The sequence below is a fragment of the Stomoxys calcitrans genome, chromosome 2 (assembly GCF_963082655.1).
Source record: "Stomoxys calcitrans chromosome 2, idStoCalc2.1, whole genome shotgun sequence".
Lineage (NCBI taxonomy): Eukaryota > Metazoa > Arthropoda > Insecta > Diptera > Muscidae > Stomoxys > Stomoxys calcitrans.
The window spans coordinates 198,928,755-198,948,129 of NC_081553.1; the positions used below are offsets into that span (position 1 = coordinate 198,928,755).

General features: G+C 39.3%; 1 protein-coding gene across 1 annotated transcript in view; it reads right to left on the bottom strand.

Moving 5' to 3' along the window:
* Positions 1-18,472, bottom strand: part of LOC106090480 (tyramine receptor 1) — a 94,374-nt gene extending 75,902 nt beyond the window's left edge. The window contains exon 1 of the mRNA XM_013256681.2: positions 18,135-18,472. The gene's annotated coding sequence lies outside the window, so the exon portion shown is untranslated. The remainder of the gene's footprint in view (positions 1-18,134) is intronic.
* Between the last annotated feature and the right edge of the window lie 903 nt (positions 18,473-19,375).

Consider the following 19,375-nt stretch of genomic DNA (forward strand, 5'->3'; position numbering starts at 1 on the left):
GGACAGTGAGTTGTGTTAGACCCCTTGATATCTGTTTGCAATTTGGCCCAGATCGGTCGAGATTTGGATATAGCTGCCGATCTCTCGCTTTAAGGTTTTGGGCCCATAAAAGTCGCATTTATTATCCGATTTCGCCGAAATTTGAGACCGTGAGTTATGTTAGGTCCTTCGACACCCTTCAGCAATTTGGCCCAGATCGGCTCAGATTTGGATATAGCTGCCATATAGACCGATCTCTCGATTAAAGGTCTTGGGCCCATAAAAGGCGCATTTATTGTCCGATTTTGCCAAAATTTGAGACAGTAGGTTGAGTTAGGCTCTTCGACAGTTTTCTGCAATATCGCACAGATCGGTCTAGATTTGGATATAGCTGTCATATAGACCGATCTCTCTATTTATGATTTTGGACCCATAAAAGGCGATTTTATTTCCGATCTCGCCGAAATTTGAAACAGTGAGTTGTGTTAAGGCTTTCGATACCCTTCTTCAATTTGGCACAGATCGGTTCAGATTTGGATATAGTTGCCATATAGACCGATCTCTCGATTTAAGGTCTTGGGCCCATAAAAGTCTCATTTATCCGATCTCGCCGAAATTTGGGACAGTGAGTTAAGTTAGGCTCTTCGACATCCCTCTTCAATTTAGCCCAGATCCGTCCAAATTTGGATATAGCTGCCATATACACCGATCTCTCGATTTAGGATCTTGGGCCCACAAAAAGGAGCATTTATTTTCCGATGTCGCCCAAAATTTGGAACAGTGAGTTGTGTTAAGGCCTTCGACATCCCTCTTCAATTTGGCCCCGATCAGTCCAGATTTGAATATAGCTGCCATATAGACCAATCTCTCGATTTAAAGTCTTGCCCCCATAAAAGGCACATTTATAATCCAATTTCGCTCAAATTTGACACAGTGACTTATGTTAGACTTCTCAACATCCGTGTCGTATATGTTTCAAATCGGTCTATATTTGGATATGGCTACCAGAAAGACCAATATTGTGCTCTACAAAAAAATCTCAATATCCGTGTCGATTTTGGTCCAAAACGGACCATATTTCGATAAAACTGCTATCGGGGCATAAGTTATGCACTTTTTACCAGATAATGAGCAAAGGTGGGTTACATATTTACACGATGTGGTGGGTATCCAATGTTCGGCCCGGCCGAACTTAACGCCTTTTTACTTGTTTATTTGTCCATGCCAACCCAAACACCAGTTTTAATAAATTTGGTGGCACTTGCTTAGGTAGTACCTAAAAAAGAACCTAAGCAGATAAAAATACCGATCTGCACAATACTAGACTTAAACGATGGGAATTTGCTAGTAAAGTACGAGGTTGAAGTATCCAAAGTGAGATGCTAATGTAGAGTTCCTACCACAAAAGGGGAAATAAAACCAGTAAGGAAGGGCAAAAGTCGGGCGGTGCGGACTGTAATACCCTACACCTACCCCATAAGTACAATGTGGGAGTTATATTCAATTCTGAACCCATTTTTATCGACCTCGGCGAGCGAATATGTTCAAACTGTAATAACTACGGTTGACAAATGACAACATTTTTGGAAATTGCCCAAAATCTGACATACGTATATATAGGAACTATATCTAATTCTGAACCGATTTCGAGCAAGCTTCTCAGATAATGTTGAAGTCGTCGAACGAGGCGTTGTACAAAGTTTTGGGAAAATTGGTTAATAAATGCAATTGCAATGGTTCTAGGAGTGAAAATCGGGCGATATATATAAATGAGAGCTATATCTAAATCTGAACCGATTTCTATGAAATTCACCAGTAAAGTTGAGAGTCATAAAATGACCATTTTATTACATTATTACTGCAAATCGGACGAACATATATATGGGAGCTATATCTAAATCTGAACCGATTTCAAGCAAACTTCTCATATATTGCGGTAGTCGTTGAGGAAGGCTTTGTACAAAATTTTGGGAACATTGGTTAATAAATGCGCTTGCAATGGCTCTAGAAGTGAAAATCTGGCTATATATATATATATGAGAGCTATATCTAAATCTGAACCGATTTCTATGAAATTCACCAGTAACGTTGAGAGTCATAAACAAATCTTGCCTGCCAAATTTCGAGAGAATCGGTTAGCAAATGACCATTTGATTGCATTATTTCTGCAAATCGGACGAACATATATATGGGAGCTATATCCAAATCTGAACCGATTTCAAGCAAACTTCTCAGATATTATGGTAGACGTCGAAGAAGGTGTTGTACAAAATTTTGGGAACATTGGTCAATAAATGCGCTTGCAATGGCTCTAGAAGTGAAAATCGGGCTATATATATATATGAGAGCTATATCTAAATCTGAACCGATTTCAATGAAATTCACCAGTAACGTTGAAAGTCATAAAAAAATCGTTCGTGCCAAACTTCGAGAGAATCGGTTAACAAATGACCATTTTATTGCATTATTTCTGCAAATCGGACGAACATATATATGGGAGCTATATCCAAATCTGAACCGATTTCAAGCAAACTTCTCATATATTATGGTAGACGTCGAAGAAGGTGTTGTACAAAATTTTGGGAACATTGGTCGATAAATGCGCTTGCAATGGCTCTAGAAGTGAAAATCGGGCGTTATATATGAATGAGAGCTATATCTAAATCTGAACCGATTTCCATGAAATTCGCCAATAATGTCGATAGTTATAAAAAAATCCTTCCTACACAATTTCGAGAAAATCGGTTAACAAATGACCATTTTATTGCATTATTTCTGCAAATCGGACGAACAAATATATGGGAGTTATATCCAAATCTGATCCGATTTTTTCCAATTTCAATAGGCTACGTCTTTAGGCGGAAAAACATGCCTGTACCAAATGTGAAGACGGTCGGATGAAAATTGCGACCTATAGTTTGTATACAAATTAACATGGACAGACAGATGGACGGACAGACAGATGGACGGACAGACAGATGGACGGACAGACAGATGGACGGACAGACAGATGGACGGACAGACAGATGGACGGACAGACAGACAGACGGACATAGCTAAATCGAATCGGAAAGTGATTTTGAATCGATCAGTATACTTATCAATGGGCCTATCTCTCTTCCTTTTGGGTGTTACAAACTAATCAAAAATTTCAAATTTTCAAATATTGTCCATGAACATTCCACTAAGGAACTGGAGCAAACTTCTCACATATCAATGAGTGCAGTCCGATTCAAGTTTTAAGCTCAATGATAAGGGGCCTCCTTTTTATAGCCGAGTCCGAACGGCGTGCCGCAGTGCGACACCTCTATAGAGAGAAGTTTTACATGGCATAGTACCTCACAAATGTGAAAGGGACAACCAGTGCTGAAAATTTTTCTGATGGTCTCGCCAGGATTCGATCCCAGGCGTTCAGGCGGACATGCTAACCTCTGCGCTACGGTGGCCTCCACTAAGTTATAATACCCTGTACCACAGTAGGGGTGTAGGGTATAATTAGTATACGAATGTTAGCTAAGGCATGGAAGGGTCTCACTCATATGACACTCATTCCGTTTTCGTTGCACCTTGCCAACCGTATCTTATCAGAGCTACTTTTAATTAATTTGTACATTCATTTCTTGTTCCAACCTATTGTTCATTTCTACATACGGTTGAATGTAATTAATTTTTTATTTGTTTACGTTACTCGTGATTATTCGCCCATTTAACATACAAATATATGTGTTGTCTATCTAAATCATAAAAATACCTTTTAATATTTTCCTTATGGTTTTTTTTTTTTCATTTCGCACTGCAGAGAAAAGGGGAAAAACATAAAACATGCCTAAATAAACACGCAGAAAAAAAATCATACAGCCAAGATTTAAAAGTCATAACAAAACTAAATAAATATTTTATAATAAATTTTGATAAATCAAGAGAATATTTGCCCTCACCACGCACCACGGTTCTCACTCATTTTAATTAGAAGTGATGAAAAGTTTTTCCATTAAATTGCAAATTAGCCAAAGAATGAGTCCATAGATTGTGTTGTAGACCCCAATGGCGTAAGGAAAATATGAACGCGGCAAGTTGTTTGGCTTTGTGTGATGGCTACTTAGTGGTCCATGATGCTGGGGGTGAATGAATATTCAGCGATAAGAGACTGCTATTCTTGGCCAAGCTTTGCGGTTGGTAATGATGCAAACCCACACACACACACACCCACACAAGTAAACACAAATTAAACAGTGTCCCACCGGTTTTAAAGTGTTTATGAGGGTGTCGTCATTATCCGCGGAGGATGACAAGATGATGCGGTTTTGAAATGCGTTGAAATCCCAGACATTTTTGGCACCATATTTTTCTGGGTGACAAATTAAATTTGTACTAAAATACTATTAGCGCCAATTTGATGTGAATTTTGTTTACTAATGAATGTGACAAATTTGAGTTCTAATTAATATGACATTCAAACATTATGCCAATGAAAAAGGTTGGAAATAGATTTTTTTGTTTTTAATTAGTTATGGATGATGATCTAATTGGGAAAGTTTATAGAACATTAATTGAAAAAATCTCATCAAAATAAATTTAAAAAAAAGTAAAAACGTAGTAAATTAGTCAGTGCCGAACTTTTGATAACCATAGGCATGAATATTTTGATCATCCAATTTTATAATAACTCCACTACCAAATCCATAGCCGACCTCTTTTAATAGAAAGTATTTGTGAAAAATTGCCAGTGGCTAGTTTTACTTGTTCGAACCGTAGCGTCTTTTCGCAAGACGGACGGACATACTCAAATGGACCTAATTGTCATGCCAATTCAGAAGGTACATGCTTGAAGGGGTCTAACATATACCAATATTTCAAGGTGTTGCAAACGGTATGACAAAGTTTCTACACCTTCAGGGTATAAAAGGACTGTCACACTAACCAAACCTTATCTGTCTCTAACTTAAACATGACCTAAACCTAAATCAAAGCCTAAATAACCTTACCTTAAAATAATATAAGCCTAACCTAAGAATAGGTTAGCTTAGATTAGATTAGGTTGGAAAGAAGGTGCAGCTATTATTCCGCTCCAAGCCACTATAGACATACAACTAAGACAGTAATCATCTTGCGCTCTTAAAAATAAAAAACCTGGACTGACATAAACCAAACCCTAGACCTATACCTAATCTAAACTTTACCTAAAACTTAACATAAACCTTAACCTTAACCTTAACCGTAACCTTAACCTTAACCTTGACCTTAACCTTGACCTTAACCTTGACCTTAACCTTGACCTTAACCTTAACTAACTTTAAATTCTAACCTAAAACTAATTAAAACCAAACCAAAGCCTAACCTAAACCTAACCCAAACCTTACCGAAATCTTAACCTAACCAAACTTAACCCACTAAACCTTAACTCAACATAACCCAAATCTTACCTAAGCCCAGCCTTAGCCTAACTTTAGCCTTATTTAAATCTTACCTAAAATAAACTTTATATTCACCTAAGGAAACTAAACCTAAACTAAAACTTAAACCTAAACTTAAACCTTAACCTAAACCTAAGCCTAAATCTAAACCTAAACCTAAACCTAAACCTAAATCTAATCCTAAACCTAAACCTAAACCTAAACTTCCAAGGTTTCTCATATGCCACATTCTGAGCTTCAGTCTTTAGCTAATCTAATACAATCACCCTAAATTCGAATTTTCCAACCCCCATTTTTTACATTAAAAATTTTCCCCAGTGTTATTTGAAGGTCCCATCATTCTAACTTGGAATTTTTTACCTCCAGACCTTGACCCCAACATTTTTCCACCGTGTTATTTGCAATGTATTTTGATATGAAACATGAGTGACCAAGGTGGCGTATGACGAATGGAGCATGCGGGCAGAATTATCGCACGGTAATCATACGCAATCTTGTTCAATATAGCTATAAGAGCGCATTTCTGATGAAAGATATGCAGAAGTGTCTCAAAAAAACATTTTTTTGAAAAGCGTAACCTCCATTTTTTTTTTCCTTTCGATAAGCAAACTACGAAATATTATGGTGATCAGTTAACGACAACCCGTGCCGCCACAACGTCCAAAGTTGGATGTAGTGCTTTCAAAAGAATCCTGTGGAGTATTTTAGGTCCTAGCATGAAATTGGTTAACAAATGTCAACATCATGATTCACGGATGGATCAAAGCTTGGGGACAGAGTGGGCTTGGGGGTCTACATTGAGAACCCAAGGACTGAGATCTGTTTTAGACTGCCTGACCACAATATGGCACTTCAGGCGGAGATCCGGGCGATCACGGAATGCGTGAAGTGGTGTGGTACTTACGCGAGGACTTCGAGTGTGAAAATCTTTACATAAAATAAAATAGCCATAAGGGTAATAACACCCAGGTCACCCAGTCTTGCAGTGTAAGAAAGCGATTAACGCCTTCTATAAAGATGGAACAACCTGCATCGTTTGGGTGCCATAACGGAGTAAGGCGAAATGAAAGGGCAGACGATTTGGCAGTGAAGGCCAGAGGACTGCCGTCGATAAACTTGGTTAACCCAAAGCCTTTCGGGTCAACGCAGTCCGAGTTAAGGGAGTGGGCGACGAATACGTATGCAACATTGTGGAACAGCGAAACAGTCGGTAGGACGGCGAAAATCCTACAGGGTCATCCATATCGTGAGAGGACGAGGCTATTACTGAAAGGAAGTATGAAGGAGGTCAGTATAGATTTTGGTGTCATAACGGGACACATAGGACTACGAGCTCACTTCTGCTATATCGGTGCGGCAAGTGATGGCATTTGGGGAAGATGATGGGATGTTGGAGCATTTCCTTTGTCATTGCCCGGCTTTCGCGGCTAACAGACACTAGTACTTAGGTGGGGACACGATGTCAGATATGAACCAAATTAGGGGACTGGTATGGAAAACAATGAAGTATTAGGTAAGTAGCACGGAATTCCAAACTTAATTTTTTCTTTTTCGAGGTTACTTTTTAGTATTTAGAGCGCCCAATAAGCCGATTCCTGGCTTAAGTGCAATGAATAGTGGCATGGAGCTGATTAAAATTCGCACCCTGTTTTCAACCTAACCAATCCTAAGCTATAAACAAAAATTCGCATAAATGGGTCCACTAATATCTGATATATCTCGGATATACAGCGAAATATGGGGACCTTGTAATATTAGCTCCCTAAAAAAGTTTGGCCTGAAAACTCTAAACCTTTAGGGGATTTTCTTAAGCAAACCAAATCCCATCACTCTGAATTGGAATATTCCTTGACCTTATGATTGTTCCACAATGTTATTTGCTATATATTTTGATATGGAACATGAGTGACCAAGGTGGCGTATGACGAATGCAGAACGTGGGCAGAATTATCGCATAATAAGCATACGCAATCATGTTCCATTTAGCCATAAAAATTTATTTCGAATGATATTCTACAGCAGTGTCAGATTTCTCTGAAATTTGGGATTGTGAGTTGTGTTGGGCCCTTCGACATATTTTTGTCAATTTGGCTCAAACCGGTAGAGATTTCGATACAGCTGCCATATAGACCGATATCTCGATTTAAGGTCTTGAGCCCATAAAAGGCGCTTTTTTTGTTTAATGTCGCTGAAATTTAGAACAGTGAGTTGTGTTAGGCCCCTTGATATCCTTCTTGAAAATGGCTCAGATCGGTCCAGATTTCGGTATAGCTGCCATATAGACGGATCTCTCGATTTAAGGTCTTGGCCCCATGAAAGGCCCATTTATTATCCGATTTCGATGAAATTTGACACAGAGACTCATATAAGGCTTTTCGACATCTATGTCCTATATGGTTCAGATTATGACGGCTATATCCAAATATAGACCGATTTGGATATAGCCGCCAAAATACCAAAATTGATCAAAATTGTCTGCATATACATTCTGTGCTGATTATACTAATTTCGTCATTTCGTTTGTAACACCTCAAAATATTCGTCTTATTTTAAGTTGATCTAGTCATGTCCGCCCGTCCCTCGGTCGGTCGGTCAGTCTATCTAAGGCACTTTCAAACTTAGGCTTAAAAATTTATATATACAAAATTTCGTGATGGTTGGATAGAAAATGCTACATGTACCTTGATTACAAGGCGATTACGGACAGGCACACGCATTCGCGCCCAGACGGACATGGCTAGATCGAACTAGAAAATAATTCTGAGTCTATTGATACACTACTAACTGCCAAGGTAGTAGTTCTAGGTGTAACTTTTACCGCATAAATGTTTACTTTGTTCTCAAATTAAATTCTAAGACGCAAAATCCTCCAAAGGATTCACTTTTTCCAATTTTGAATGCCATTTCGGCATGTGTTATAGTTAACCGATCGTCATGATATTTCGTTCATTAGGACCAAAGGGAATAATGGAGGGTATGCCCTTTTCTATATGCAGAAAAAATACTAAATTTTCTCTCTTATAGAATGGGACGGTCTAATAAACATATAAGGGAGCTAAATCTATATCCGAACCGATTTGATAGCTCATAACAAAAAATATTCTTAAATTTAAGTAAAAATCGAAAATTTTGCTCTTACGCAATATCTCAAAAACCTATGCTGTTGAAGAAAAACTGTTCCGGTATATGAAAACAACAACAAAGTCAAGGGAAACAATTATTATTTTTTCATTATGATAACCATTATTATTAATTAATTGTTAAATATTAACAACTTACCTCACTTAGCACTCTCACTATGCACATTATGTCATTTAATTTAATATTCATCCATTATGTTAAAACAAAAAGCCGTTTTAATTCAATTTTTGTATGTTTTTCAATTCGGCGCCATTAAATATTTAAAAGCTATTTTTATGGCATCTAAAAATTTATTTTAGTTTTTAGTTCATTTTCCTAAGTAAATTAATTTGTTAATATTTAATAATATGTTTAAAGTTCCGCACTGACAAGATTAACACAAATTCACTTGAACAACAGTTCATTTTTTGCCTTTCAATGAATATTTAATGAGAATGTGTTTGTTGAATGTGTTGGTTGGTGCAGGCATACTGCGAACAAATAAATTCGAGTATTCATCAAATAACACAACACAACACCATCGCCTCTCGAGAAGTGTGGTAGCACGCCCGTTAACTAAAAAGTTCAAAAAAATACCAACAACCGGTGAAGAGAAACTTGTTGATCGCAGTAAGTGCTGCACAGAACTAATAAAAAATTCATTAAACACAGCGCCTGATGGTATGCCATGGCAAATGGCAAAAAATTAACTTTCTCTCACTCACTCATACAACAATAGCCGTGAACTGTGTGAACACATAACCTTTCGGCATTCTCGGCCTTTGTGAATTAACCGACGGCGCCTGCCATAGAAAATGACAACAAAGCGACCCAGACCATTCATACATACATACGTCAGCAGCAATGATTGACAGTGTAGACTTTGAGCGTCAACACCTACGCACATAACTCCTGTGGTCTTATTAATCCTCATAATAGGGGGAAAACTGGAAATTCTATGGTAATACCCGGGACAACACTTTTCATTTGCCTGATTTGTTTGATGGTTGGTTGGTTGCTTGCTTGTTTGCTTTTGTTGCCTATGTGTGGCGGTCATAGACATTGTTTAAAACAACTACAACAGCAACAACATCTATACCAACAGCCAAAGCAACTTCAACAGCATAAAAACACACCACTCATCAGCCAATGTCAAATTGGATAAATGCTATGTAATGCTTCTAATGGTTTCGCCGACAGTTTTCAGATGATCTAATGTTAGCGAAACCAATGATTACAATAATTATATAATGCGGAAGGGAAGCCAGTGTATTGCATTAAGTCACTAGATCATATAAGATGGAAAAGAAATTATAACCTAACAATTATAAAATTATTACCCTATTTTTTTCTAGGAAAATTAGACTGTTCTCAATTCAAACAATTTTCTCAAAGGCAGAAGTTAAAAATGTATTGGTATGGCAGTTTAAATAATTATGAAGGTTTTATGTAAATGTTTATACCCTCCGCCGTAGGATAGGGGAGGTATGCAGGTAGTCATTTCGTCTGCAAGACATCGAAATATCTTTTTCCGGCCCAACAAAGTATATATATTTCAGATCGTCGTAAAATTCAAAGACGATCTAATGATGTCCATGCCTGTCCGTCCGTCCGTCTGGCCGTTTGTTTGTTATTGCGCTGGAAAATTCAAAAAAAATGGAGATATTGAGCCGAAATGTTGCACAAGGTCCTTCCTTCTTTCATACGCAGATAAAGCTTTTGAACGGACAAAATTGGATCATGTTTGGATATAGCTGCCATATAGACCAATCTGCGTATTTTAAAAGTTCCTGAGACTTCAGTTCTTCGCATTTATTATCCGGCTGCACTGAAATTTTAAGCGGCTAGTTTTATTAAGCTCTTCAACATCCTTGCTAATTTGGTCCCAATGGGATATTTAGACACAGCTGCCTTATAGACCAATCGGCCCATTCAAGGTTTCTAGCCCATAACGGGCGCATTAAGTCCAAATTTGGAATAGTGAGTTGCATTTATTTTTTTTTTCGCAAATTTTGATATAGCTGCCCCTATAGACCGATAAATTATGTATTTTCCCCAGAGTTGTCAACGTCGGATGCAACAGTGATGAGACGGTGGAGCATACCTGGCATCACTTTATCTGCCTTTTGACTCTCCGATACCGCCAACTACGTCGGAGCCACAACGGTTGGTGAGGAAAGCAAAACAGACTGGAAATGAGGTACTAATAGGGTGCTATACAAACTCTCACCACATTTCTTGGGGTAGTACCAACATTAATAAGCGGAAAAAATTCCGCTAATAACACTTGACACTGGTAACACCGCTACCTTTATTAATAGGATTAGAGAGGAAGTATTAGATGTGACAATATGTTCGGAGAATCTAATCGATGAGGTTCAGGCTTGGAGGGTCTCCATGGAACACTCTTTCTCTGACCATCGCTACATTAGGTTTAGAATAGCAAGGCCAGCGCCGAATTCGACTAGCTTCCGGAATAAGGTGAAAACCAACTGACCAAAATTCGGAACGCTACTCAGAAGAAGACTTGGGAAAGATGATTTAGATTGTCCATGCACCATTGGAGTCTTTCGAAGATAGATGTCCTCTGGGAGGAAGAAAATTAGCCCAAGAAAAACCCTGGATGATTGGGGAGATTTGCAACATTGGGAAAGAGGTCAGCAGACTTTAAAACATAGCACGTCGTAAAAAAGAGGAAGTTTATTGGGATGTGTACTACACACGGCTCAAGCAATTCAATAAGATTACCAGAGCGGCAAAAAGTGCTTCCTGGAAGATTTTCTGCGAACAGGTTAAGTGTTAATGACTCCGCCAAGATAAACAAGTTTCTCTCAAAATCCCATGTCAAAACTGAAACGTTAGTACACGACATGGGAGTGACAGCAGCGACAACGGAGGACATGTTGAGGCTTTTGATGAAAACGCATTTTCCACAGAATACGACGGAACTCACGGAAACACCGGAATCTTGGAATAATAAGGTTGATCGTAGGCTAATCATAACGGAATTTATTGTCAAGGAAGCCTTGAGGTGGCGGAATATTTCCTGATGGAATATTTCGGGCGGAAGAAGGCGCAATATTTGGCGCCCCATCTGGCCTGTATTTTCAGAGCGTGCCTGGGACTTGCATATACTCCGAAAGCCTGGCAGGAGGCAAGGGTGGTATTTATACCCAAGCCTGGCAAGACAGGCTTGCGATACCAAAGACCTACAGACATATAAGCCTTTTATCCTTTCTATTCAAAACTATGGAACGCCTATGTCAAGGGAAGGTCGGTGGAGACTGCCCTGCACGAGGTTGTACATAAAATAAAAGAATCCTTCGATACCAAGAAGTACACATTAGCGGTTTGCATTGACATCGAGGGGGCGTTTAACAATGTGCGGACCGACCCACTTATCCAGTTCTTAGACCAGTTCCGGACCGGGTGGATAAATTGTGGGTCCCATGACATAAAGATAGGGAAGATAGTGGCACAGGGTACGCCACAGGGGGGCATTTTATCACCACTCTAATGGGTGACCACCACAAATAACCTATTACGGATGCTGACTTAGCGGGGATTTGAACCCGCCTGCATAGTAGACCAGGATCCTAACCAGTTCGAATCAGGATCCTAACCAGTTCGAACCAGGATCCGAACCAGTTCGAACAAGGGTCCGAACCAGTTCGTAAGGATCCGAACCAGCTATGCAAAAGGGGCAAAAAAGTCTTGCATATGGTCTCAATGTTAATCCAGAGAAGAATGAAATATGCCGTTCGCGAGGAAAACGAAGGTGGGCCAATTTGACGCACCACGTTTCCTCAACAAAACGATTTCGATATCTGACAAAGTCAAATACTTAGGAATGGTCATGGACAAGAAACTGAATTGGAAGTGTATCATTCAGGAGCGTACTGCGAAGGCTCTCTGATGTTAGGCACTATTTAGACGCGCTGTATGCTCGAAATGGGGTCTGAATCCAAGGTTAGTCCACTGGCTCTACAGGAACGTGATTAGATCAATATTTACATACGCCTCGGTAGTTTGGTGCACTGATATAGAGAAAAAGTGCGACATAAGGACCATACAACAGATTCGGAGAACATGTTGTCTTGGCATAGGCTGAGCAATGAGGACCACTCCCACTAGGGTACTGGAGACTATTCTAGATATCCGACCCACTGACATACATATTAAATGTGAGGCTAATGCGGTCCATATAAACCGATCAGCCTATTTTGGGTCTTAACCATGGAAAAAATGCATTTATTATACGTTTTCTCTGAAATATAGAACAGTGAGTTTCATAAGGCCCGTCGACATCCTAATTTAACATTGTCTACATCAGATCATTTTTAGTTATAGCTGTCGTAACCGGCAGATCGGTCTATACTCATTTTTTAACCGATTTCTTTGAAATTTGAAACAATTAGTTGGACTAGGCATAACTTTATTCGAAGTGAATAAGCTTCACATCGATATAGCTGACATATAGACGGCCATATACTAGGAATAATGAGTGGTACCAGGCTCCCCGATATCCTATGAGAATATAGGTAGTATTGGGCTATATTTACATATAGCTGCCATATAGACTGTTGCCATATGACTCTCGTGGTCTGAACTGAGTATGGTTCAGATCGGATCGAATTTGATGAAATTTTGAACAGTAAGCTTAGAAAATAGAGAACTGAAATGCACTGGGACCCCCAATATCCGATATGAATGTGGTTCAGATCGAGCAAAGTTTGTGTATAGCTGCCATATGGACCGATCTGCAGATATAGGGCCATAGGACCATAAAAGCCGCATTGATTGTCTAATTTCGCTGAAATTTAAAAGTGAATTTATTTGGGGCCCTCCCCATTCAACTTGACTGTGGTTCATAATGGCTTGTTATAGTTTCTAGCCCATAAAATCGAACTTAATACTCTCGATCGGCAGCTTATTTGAATATGGCCGAGATTGGACCATATTTGTATATATTGGGTTGCCCAAAAAGTAATTGCGGTATTTTTATATAGTCGGCGTTGACAAATTTTTTCACAGCTTGTGACTCTGTAATTGGATTTTTTCTTCTGTCAGTTATCAGCTGTTACTTTTAGCTTGCTTTAGAAAATAAGTGTAAAAAAAGTATATTTGATTAAAGTTCATTCTAAGTTTTATTAAAAATGCATTTACTTTCTTTTAAAAAATCCGCTATTACTTTTTGGGCAACCCAATAGTAGCCACAGAGCCTATTTTGGGTCGCAAGCCTATAACAGGCGAATTTATTATTCGATTTCGCTGCAATTTGGAGCAAGGAGTTTCATTAGGCCCGTCGACATCTGAAAAAATTATATCGTAATAGGACCATATTTATTTAAAGCTGCCATATTGGCCCATTCGCCGATTTCGCATGTTAAGCCCAAAAAAACCGCATTTATTACCCGATGTCGGTGAAATATAGAATAATGAATTGGACTGGCTCCCCCTTTGTCTGAAGTAAATACGGTCCACATCGGTATAGCTGACATATAATCGAACGCCATATTTTAGAAACAGTGAATTGTACTAGGATTCCCGATATCCATTCTGAATATGGTTCCCACAAGGCCACATTTACAGCTGTCATATAAACCGATCTGCCCATTGGAGTGAGTTAAAGTAGGTCTCTCGTTGTCCGAACTGAAATTTCGCTAAAATTTTGACCAGTGAGTTTAGATCAAAACTTGTTAACGTTTTGATCATTTACACTTATCTGCGGGCTTAAAAACGTAAACCCATAAAGCCCTCCTTTTTACAGCTGAGTTCGAACGGCGCATGGTGTTGCCTCCTCATCCTCTAAAACTTTACACAGAGGTATATTTGAGTTTAATATATTGTAGAACAAGTAAAAGCGTGCTAAGTTCAGCCGGATCGAATTTTACATACCCTCCACCATAGATCGCATTTGCCGAGTTCTTCTCCCGGCATCTCTTCTTAGGCAAAAAAGGATATAAGAAAAGATTTGCTCTGCTATTATTATATTATAACATTTTGGAGACCTGTGTAAAATGTCAGCCAATTCGAATAAGAATTGCGCCCTTTGGGGGCTCGGGAAGTAAAATAGAGAGATCGATTTATATGGGAGCTGTATCGGGCTATAGACTGATTCAGATCATAATAAACACGTATGTTGATGGTCATGAGAGGATCCGTATCACATAATTTCAGGCAAATCGGATAATAATTGCGACCCCTAGAGGCTCAAGAAGTCAAAATCCCAGATCGGTTTATATGGCAACTATATCGGGTTATGAACCGATTTGAACCTTATTTGACACAGTTGTTGAAAGTAAGAATAAAATACTTCATGAAAATTTTCAATCAAATCGGAAAGGAATTGCGCCCTCTAGAAGCTCAAGAAGTCAAGTCCCGAGATCTGTTTATATGGCAGCTATATCAGGATATAGACCGATTTGAAACATTCTTGGCACAGTTATTGGATATCATAACAAAACACGTCGTGCAAAATTTCATTTTAATCGGATAAGAATTGCGCACTCTAGAGGCTCAAGAAGTCGAGACCCCGGATCGGTTTATATGACAGCTATATCAAAACATGGACCGATATGGCCCATTTACAGACGGACAGACGGACGGACAGACGGACGGACAGACGGACGGACAGACGGACGGACAGACGGACGGACAGACGGACTGACGGACGGACAGACGGACGGACAGACGGACGGACATGGCTAGATCGACATAAAATGTCGCGACGATCAAGAATATATATACTTTATGGAGTCTCAGACGAATAGTACGAGTAGTTACAAACAGAATGACGAAATTAGAATACCCCCCCGTCTTATGGTGGAGGGTATAAAAAATGGAGAATGGACTTACGACTTTATTCCTGAATTGTGTTTTCCGTTTTATTGGCTTTTGTGTTAAGTTTTGGGCTTTTATGTATTCAGGGGACTTTAATAGAATCTTCCGTCCGTCCTTCTGTCCATCCGTCATTCTGTCCGTCCGTCCTTGTGTCCGTCCGTCCTTATGTCCAGCCGTCCTTCTGTCCGTCCGTCCTTGTGTCCGTCCTTGTTTTCATCCTTCCTTCTGTCCGTCCGTTACTCTGTCCGTCCGACCCTCTGTGAGTGGGCCCTCTGTCCATCCGTCTGTAGAATTCACTAAAGCAATAGAACGCTTTAACCTGGCCGCACACATACTTCTATTGTTGTTGTAGCCACATTGCATGTACAGCTAGCGGTCTTCGTCAAACTCCTAAAGATGAGTAAGCTCGTTTCGTACCATAGGACTGATCGCTGCGGGACCGTTATGGCCATTTGTTATTTAAAGGCGCCAAAAACTCGCCTTGTCATATCGATCATCATAGGAACACAGCATTTAAGCAAGAGCCGGTGCTAACCGGCCTCTCAACGAGACTCTCTACTCGATACCGCTGATTGTCCTCAAGTGCAATTGCAGCTACTCCGGATACGAAGCATCCCACTATCCGCAACCTGTGGACGCCGAGCTACTCATGATAACTATGATCACCACACAGATCGAAGCTCATAGCTTCGGGCTGTGTGGTGTCCATAGTTATCCCGTGCCGTGAATGATGTTGGTTGTTGGATATTGCAAATGGGACAAATCGGTTAAGATTTTAATATAGCTTCCATCTAAAGTGGTCCTTAGACTTGATTTCTTGAGCCTCTAGAAGACGCAATTGTTATCCAATTGGACTGAATGACTGCATGGAGTATTCGGTTACGCCTTCCAATGATGCACTTGAACCACCGCAATTTTTGTCCGATTTAGCTGAAAATCTTAATTTGATGCTTTGTTATAACTTTCAAAACTCGATGGTAAGTGTTGTCCAAATCGCTCCCTTTTAAAAAATTCTCCCAATTAGTCGTCTGTGGTTCCTAGAAGCTTATATTTGTGCCTGATGAAATTTGGTGTATAAAGTATACAAATAAACTTCAAATAACTTCATTTGTATACCCTCCACCATATGATGGGGATTTGCTAATTTCGTCATTCCGTTTGTAACACCTCGAAATATGCGTCTAAGACCCCATAAAGTATATATATATTCTTGATCGTCATGACATTTTAAGTGGATCTAGCCATGTCCGTCCGTCTGTCTGTCTGTCGAAAGCACGCTAACTTTTGAAGAAGTAAAGCTAGGCGATTGAAATTAAGCACAAATACTTCTTAATAATGTAGGTCAGTTGGGATTGTATATGGGCCAAATAGGTCCATGTTTTGATATAGCTGTCATATAAACCGATCTTGGGTCTCGACTACATGAGCCTATAGAGGGAGCAATTATTATCCGATTTGGCTGAAATTTTGCACGTAGTGTTTTGGTCCAACAACTGTACTAAGTATGGTTCAAATCGGTTCATAACCTTATATAGCTTATACAGCTGAAATTTTGCATAGGTCGTTATGGTATGACTTCCAACAAGTATGGGTCAAGTCGGTTAATAACCGGATATAGCCTGAATTTGCATGAAATTTTGGAGGTGGTATTTTTTCTGTGACTTCTAACAGCAATGACCAGTACAGACCACAGCGGTCAATAACTTTATAGTAAAATTGCAAATTTTTGCCCATGAACATTGCACTGGGGAACAGGGGCAACTTCTTACATATCAATGAGTGCAGTCAGATTCAGGTTTAAACTCAATGATAAAGGACTCCCTTTTTTATAGCAGAGTTCGAACGGCGTGCCGCAGTGCTACACCTCTTTGGAGAGAAGTTTTACATGGCATAGTAACGCACAAAAGTCGCCCGAATTAGGAAGGGAAAACCACCGCTGAAAAAAAATTTTTTTGATGGTCTCGCCAGGATTCGAACCTAGGCGTTCAGTGTCATAGGCGGAAATGCTAACCTCTGTGCTACGGTGGCCTCATATATATATATTGAAAAAGTCATTCAAAGTACTTGACAAATGCAAACCATGGTGAAGGCTGTATAAGATTCAGCCCGGTCGAACTTAGCACGCTTTTACTTATTTCAATTTTTTGCAAAAGTCATGATGATGGGTTCTCAAGACTCGGCTCGGCTTTTATAATCGTTTAGCACTTTCATACTTGCTTTTGAGTAGTAACTAAAATTTTCCACTTATTCCACAGTTTGACTCATTACATTTACACTGGTAGTGCAGCTACAGGCTAGTCAACACGGACCAAGTTTTACCCTTCCCTAGCTAAGAAACCCTAAATTGCTACTAAAAATAGTATCCCATAGTAGCCCCCCCTTTAAATATTTGGTTTTGGTAATTAGGCCTTTCATTCATTTAATGTCCAAACAAAATGCTTGTTTGCCCTTATCACAATTCACATCTGTACTTTGCGCTAACCTCTAAAATACCCTGCATTGGAACTTTCACTTCCCAGCATTGTTATCGATGGTGTCGGGAACCACATTGAAGGGCAAAATAAATTCAATATCCTGCCATATTCAGAGCAGCGCGTCCAACAAATGATTTAATTACATTGCCTGCAGATAAGATTGGACGCTGATAGCTGGCGATAGCTTTACACAGTACTCAGTAGGTAAAGTCGATTAATGTCATGCCATATAAGAGTAATGAATTCGTTCAACAAAAATTATCAATTACAAATCAATTTTCGAGATAAGAAAAATACACCATACCTAGAGGCCAAGGGATAAATGAATGAAGGAATAGGCCAGAAATGATGAATGCGTCAAAACCGCAACTCCATTGAAGCTGTCTGTCGGTGTGTAATGATTACAAATAAATTACGATCTCATAAGTCTGGGGTTCACCATATTTGTTTTCATATCATCATTCACGTTTTTTTTTTCACTACTATTTTTTGTTGTTTTATTTTTGTTCTCCTTGAATGAACGAGTTATTAGTTTGATAGGATTTCCTTTCTGTTTTTTTTTTATTAGTCAATCAACTGTCTGTGGTCTTTTACACTAGTTTTTGAACTGATGTTGCGTTTTCCGACTGCCGCTTCGAATGCGTTTAACCACTATGACGTCTAAATGTTAACTGAATTCATTAACAACGCTTTTGGGGTCCCTTGGTTCGGTCATTCGCTGAATATGGCTAATTGTTGGCTATGGCTGTGGCTGTGGCTGTTGTTTGGCTCTTAGCCGCTTTTGTAGTGGTGGTAGTGGCTTGTTTGGCAATATCGAAAGTGTGTTGGTGTTGAAGCGTTGGGATTATGGCCTCAATAAAATATGTTGTTTTACGGTTGAAGTCCTATGCTTGTGCTTATATCACTCTCTCTCTTTCTCTCTCCCACACACACACACTCTAGTGCTGTGCTTTTGTGTGGGCTGTTATATTAAGAGCAGGCTTATGTGTTGTCTGGCCACATGTATTCGAAGTGTGTGTGATAAAAACGTCATATTCCTTTTTTACATCCTTTGCCCTCATAGCCATAGCCATAGCTCTTCCGTTCTCACTACTTTATTAGCATTTCGAAGGCTGTTGCTTTGGTCTGTTGCATCATCTGGTGTCGGTGTGCCAGTTAAATTCGCGTGGAAGAAGATCATTTCGCAAACAAACCAAATTAATTTTGATTATAAAGTAGGAAATAAGGTCACAAAATCTGATATTTGGAATAAAAATAAACTCTTTATTACTTCCTTGAGTTTTGACCTTAAGAATGGAAGCAAGCCAAAAAGAAAAAAAGATAGGAAAGAAGAATACTGAAATGAGCGAGTAAAAGCATGACTAATTAGGCTAAAGGTGTCTTTCCGTGGAAAATTTATTGTTGAATTAGGTTAACATTGAATGACCAGAAAATTTCATGTTTAACGCAAACTGAGTATGTTTACCAAAATGCTCGAACTAAGAAAAACACAACAGGTAGCAACCAAGGCGAATCTTGGGAACCCACCACCATTGATATTGCGTT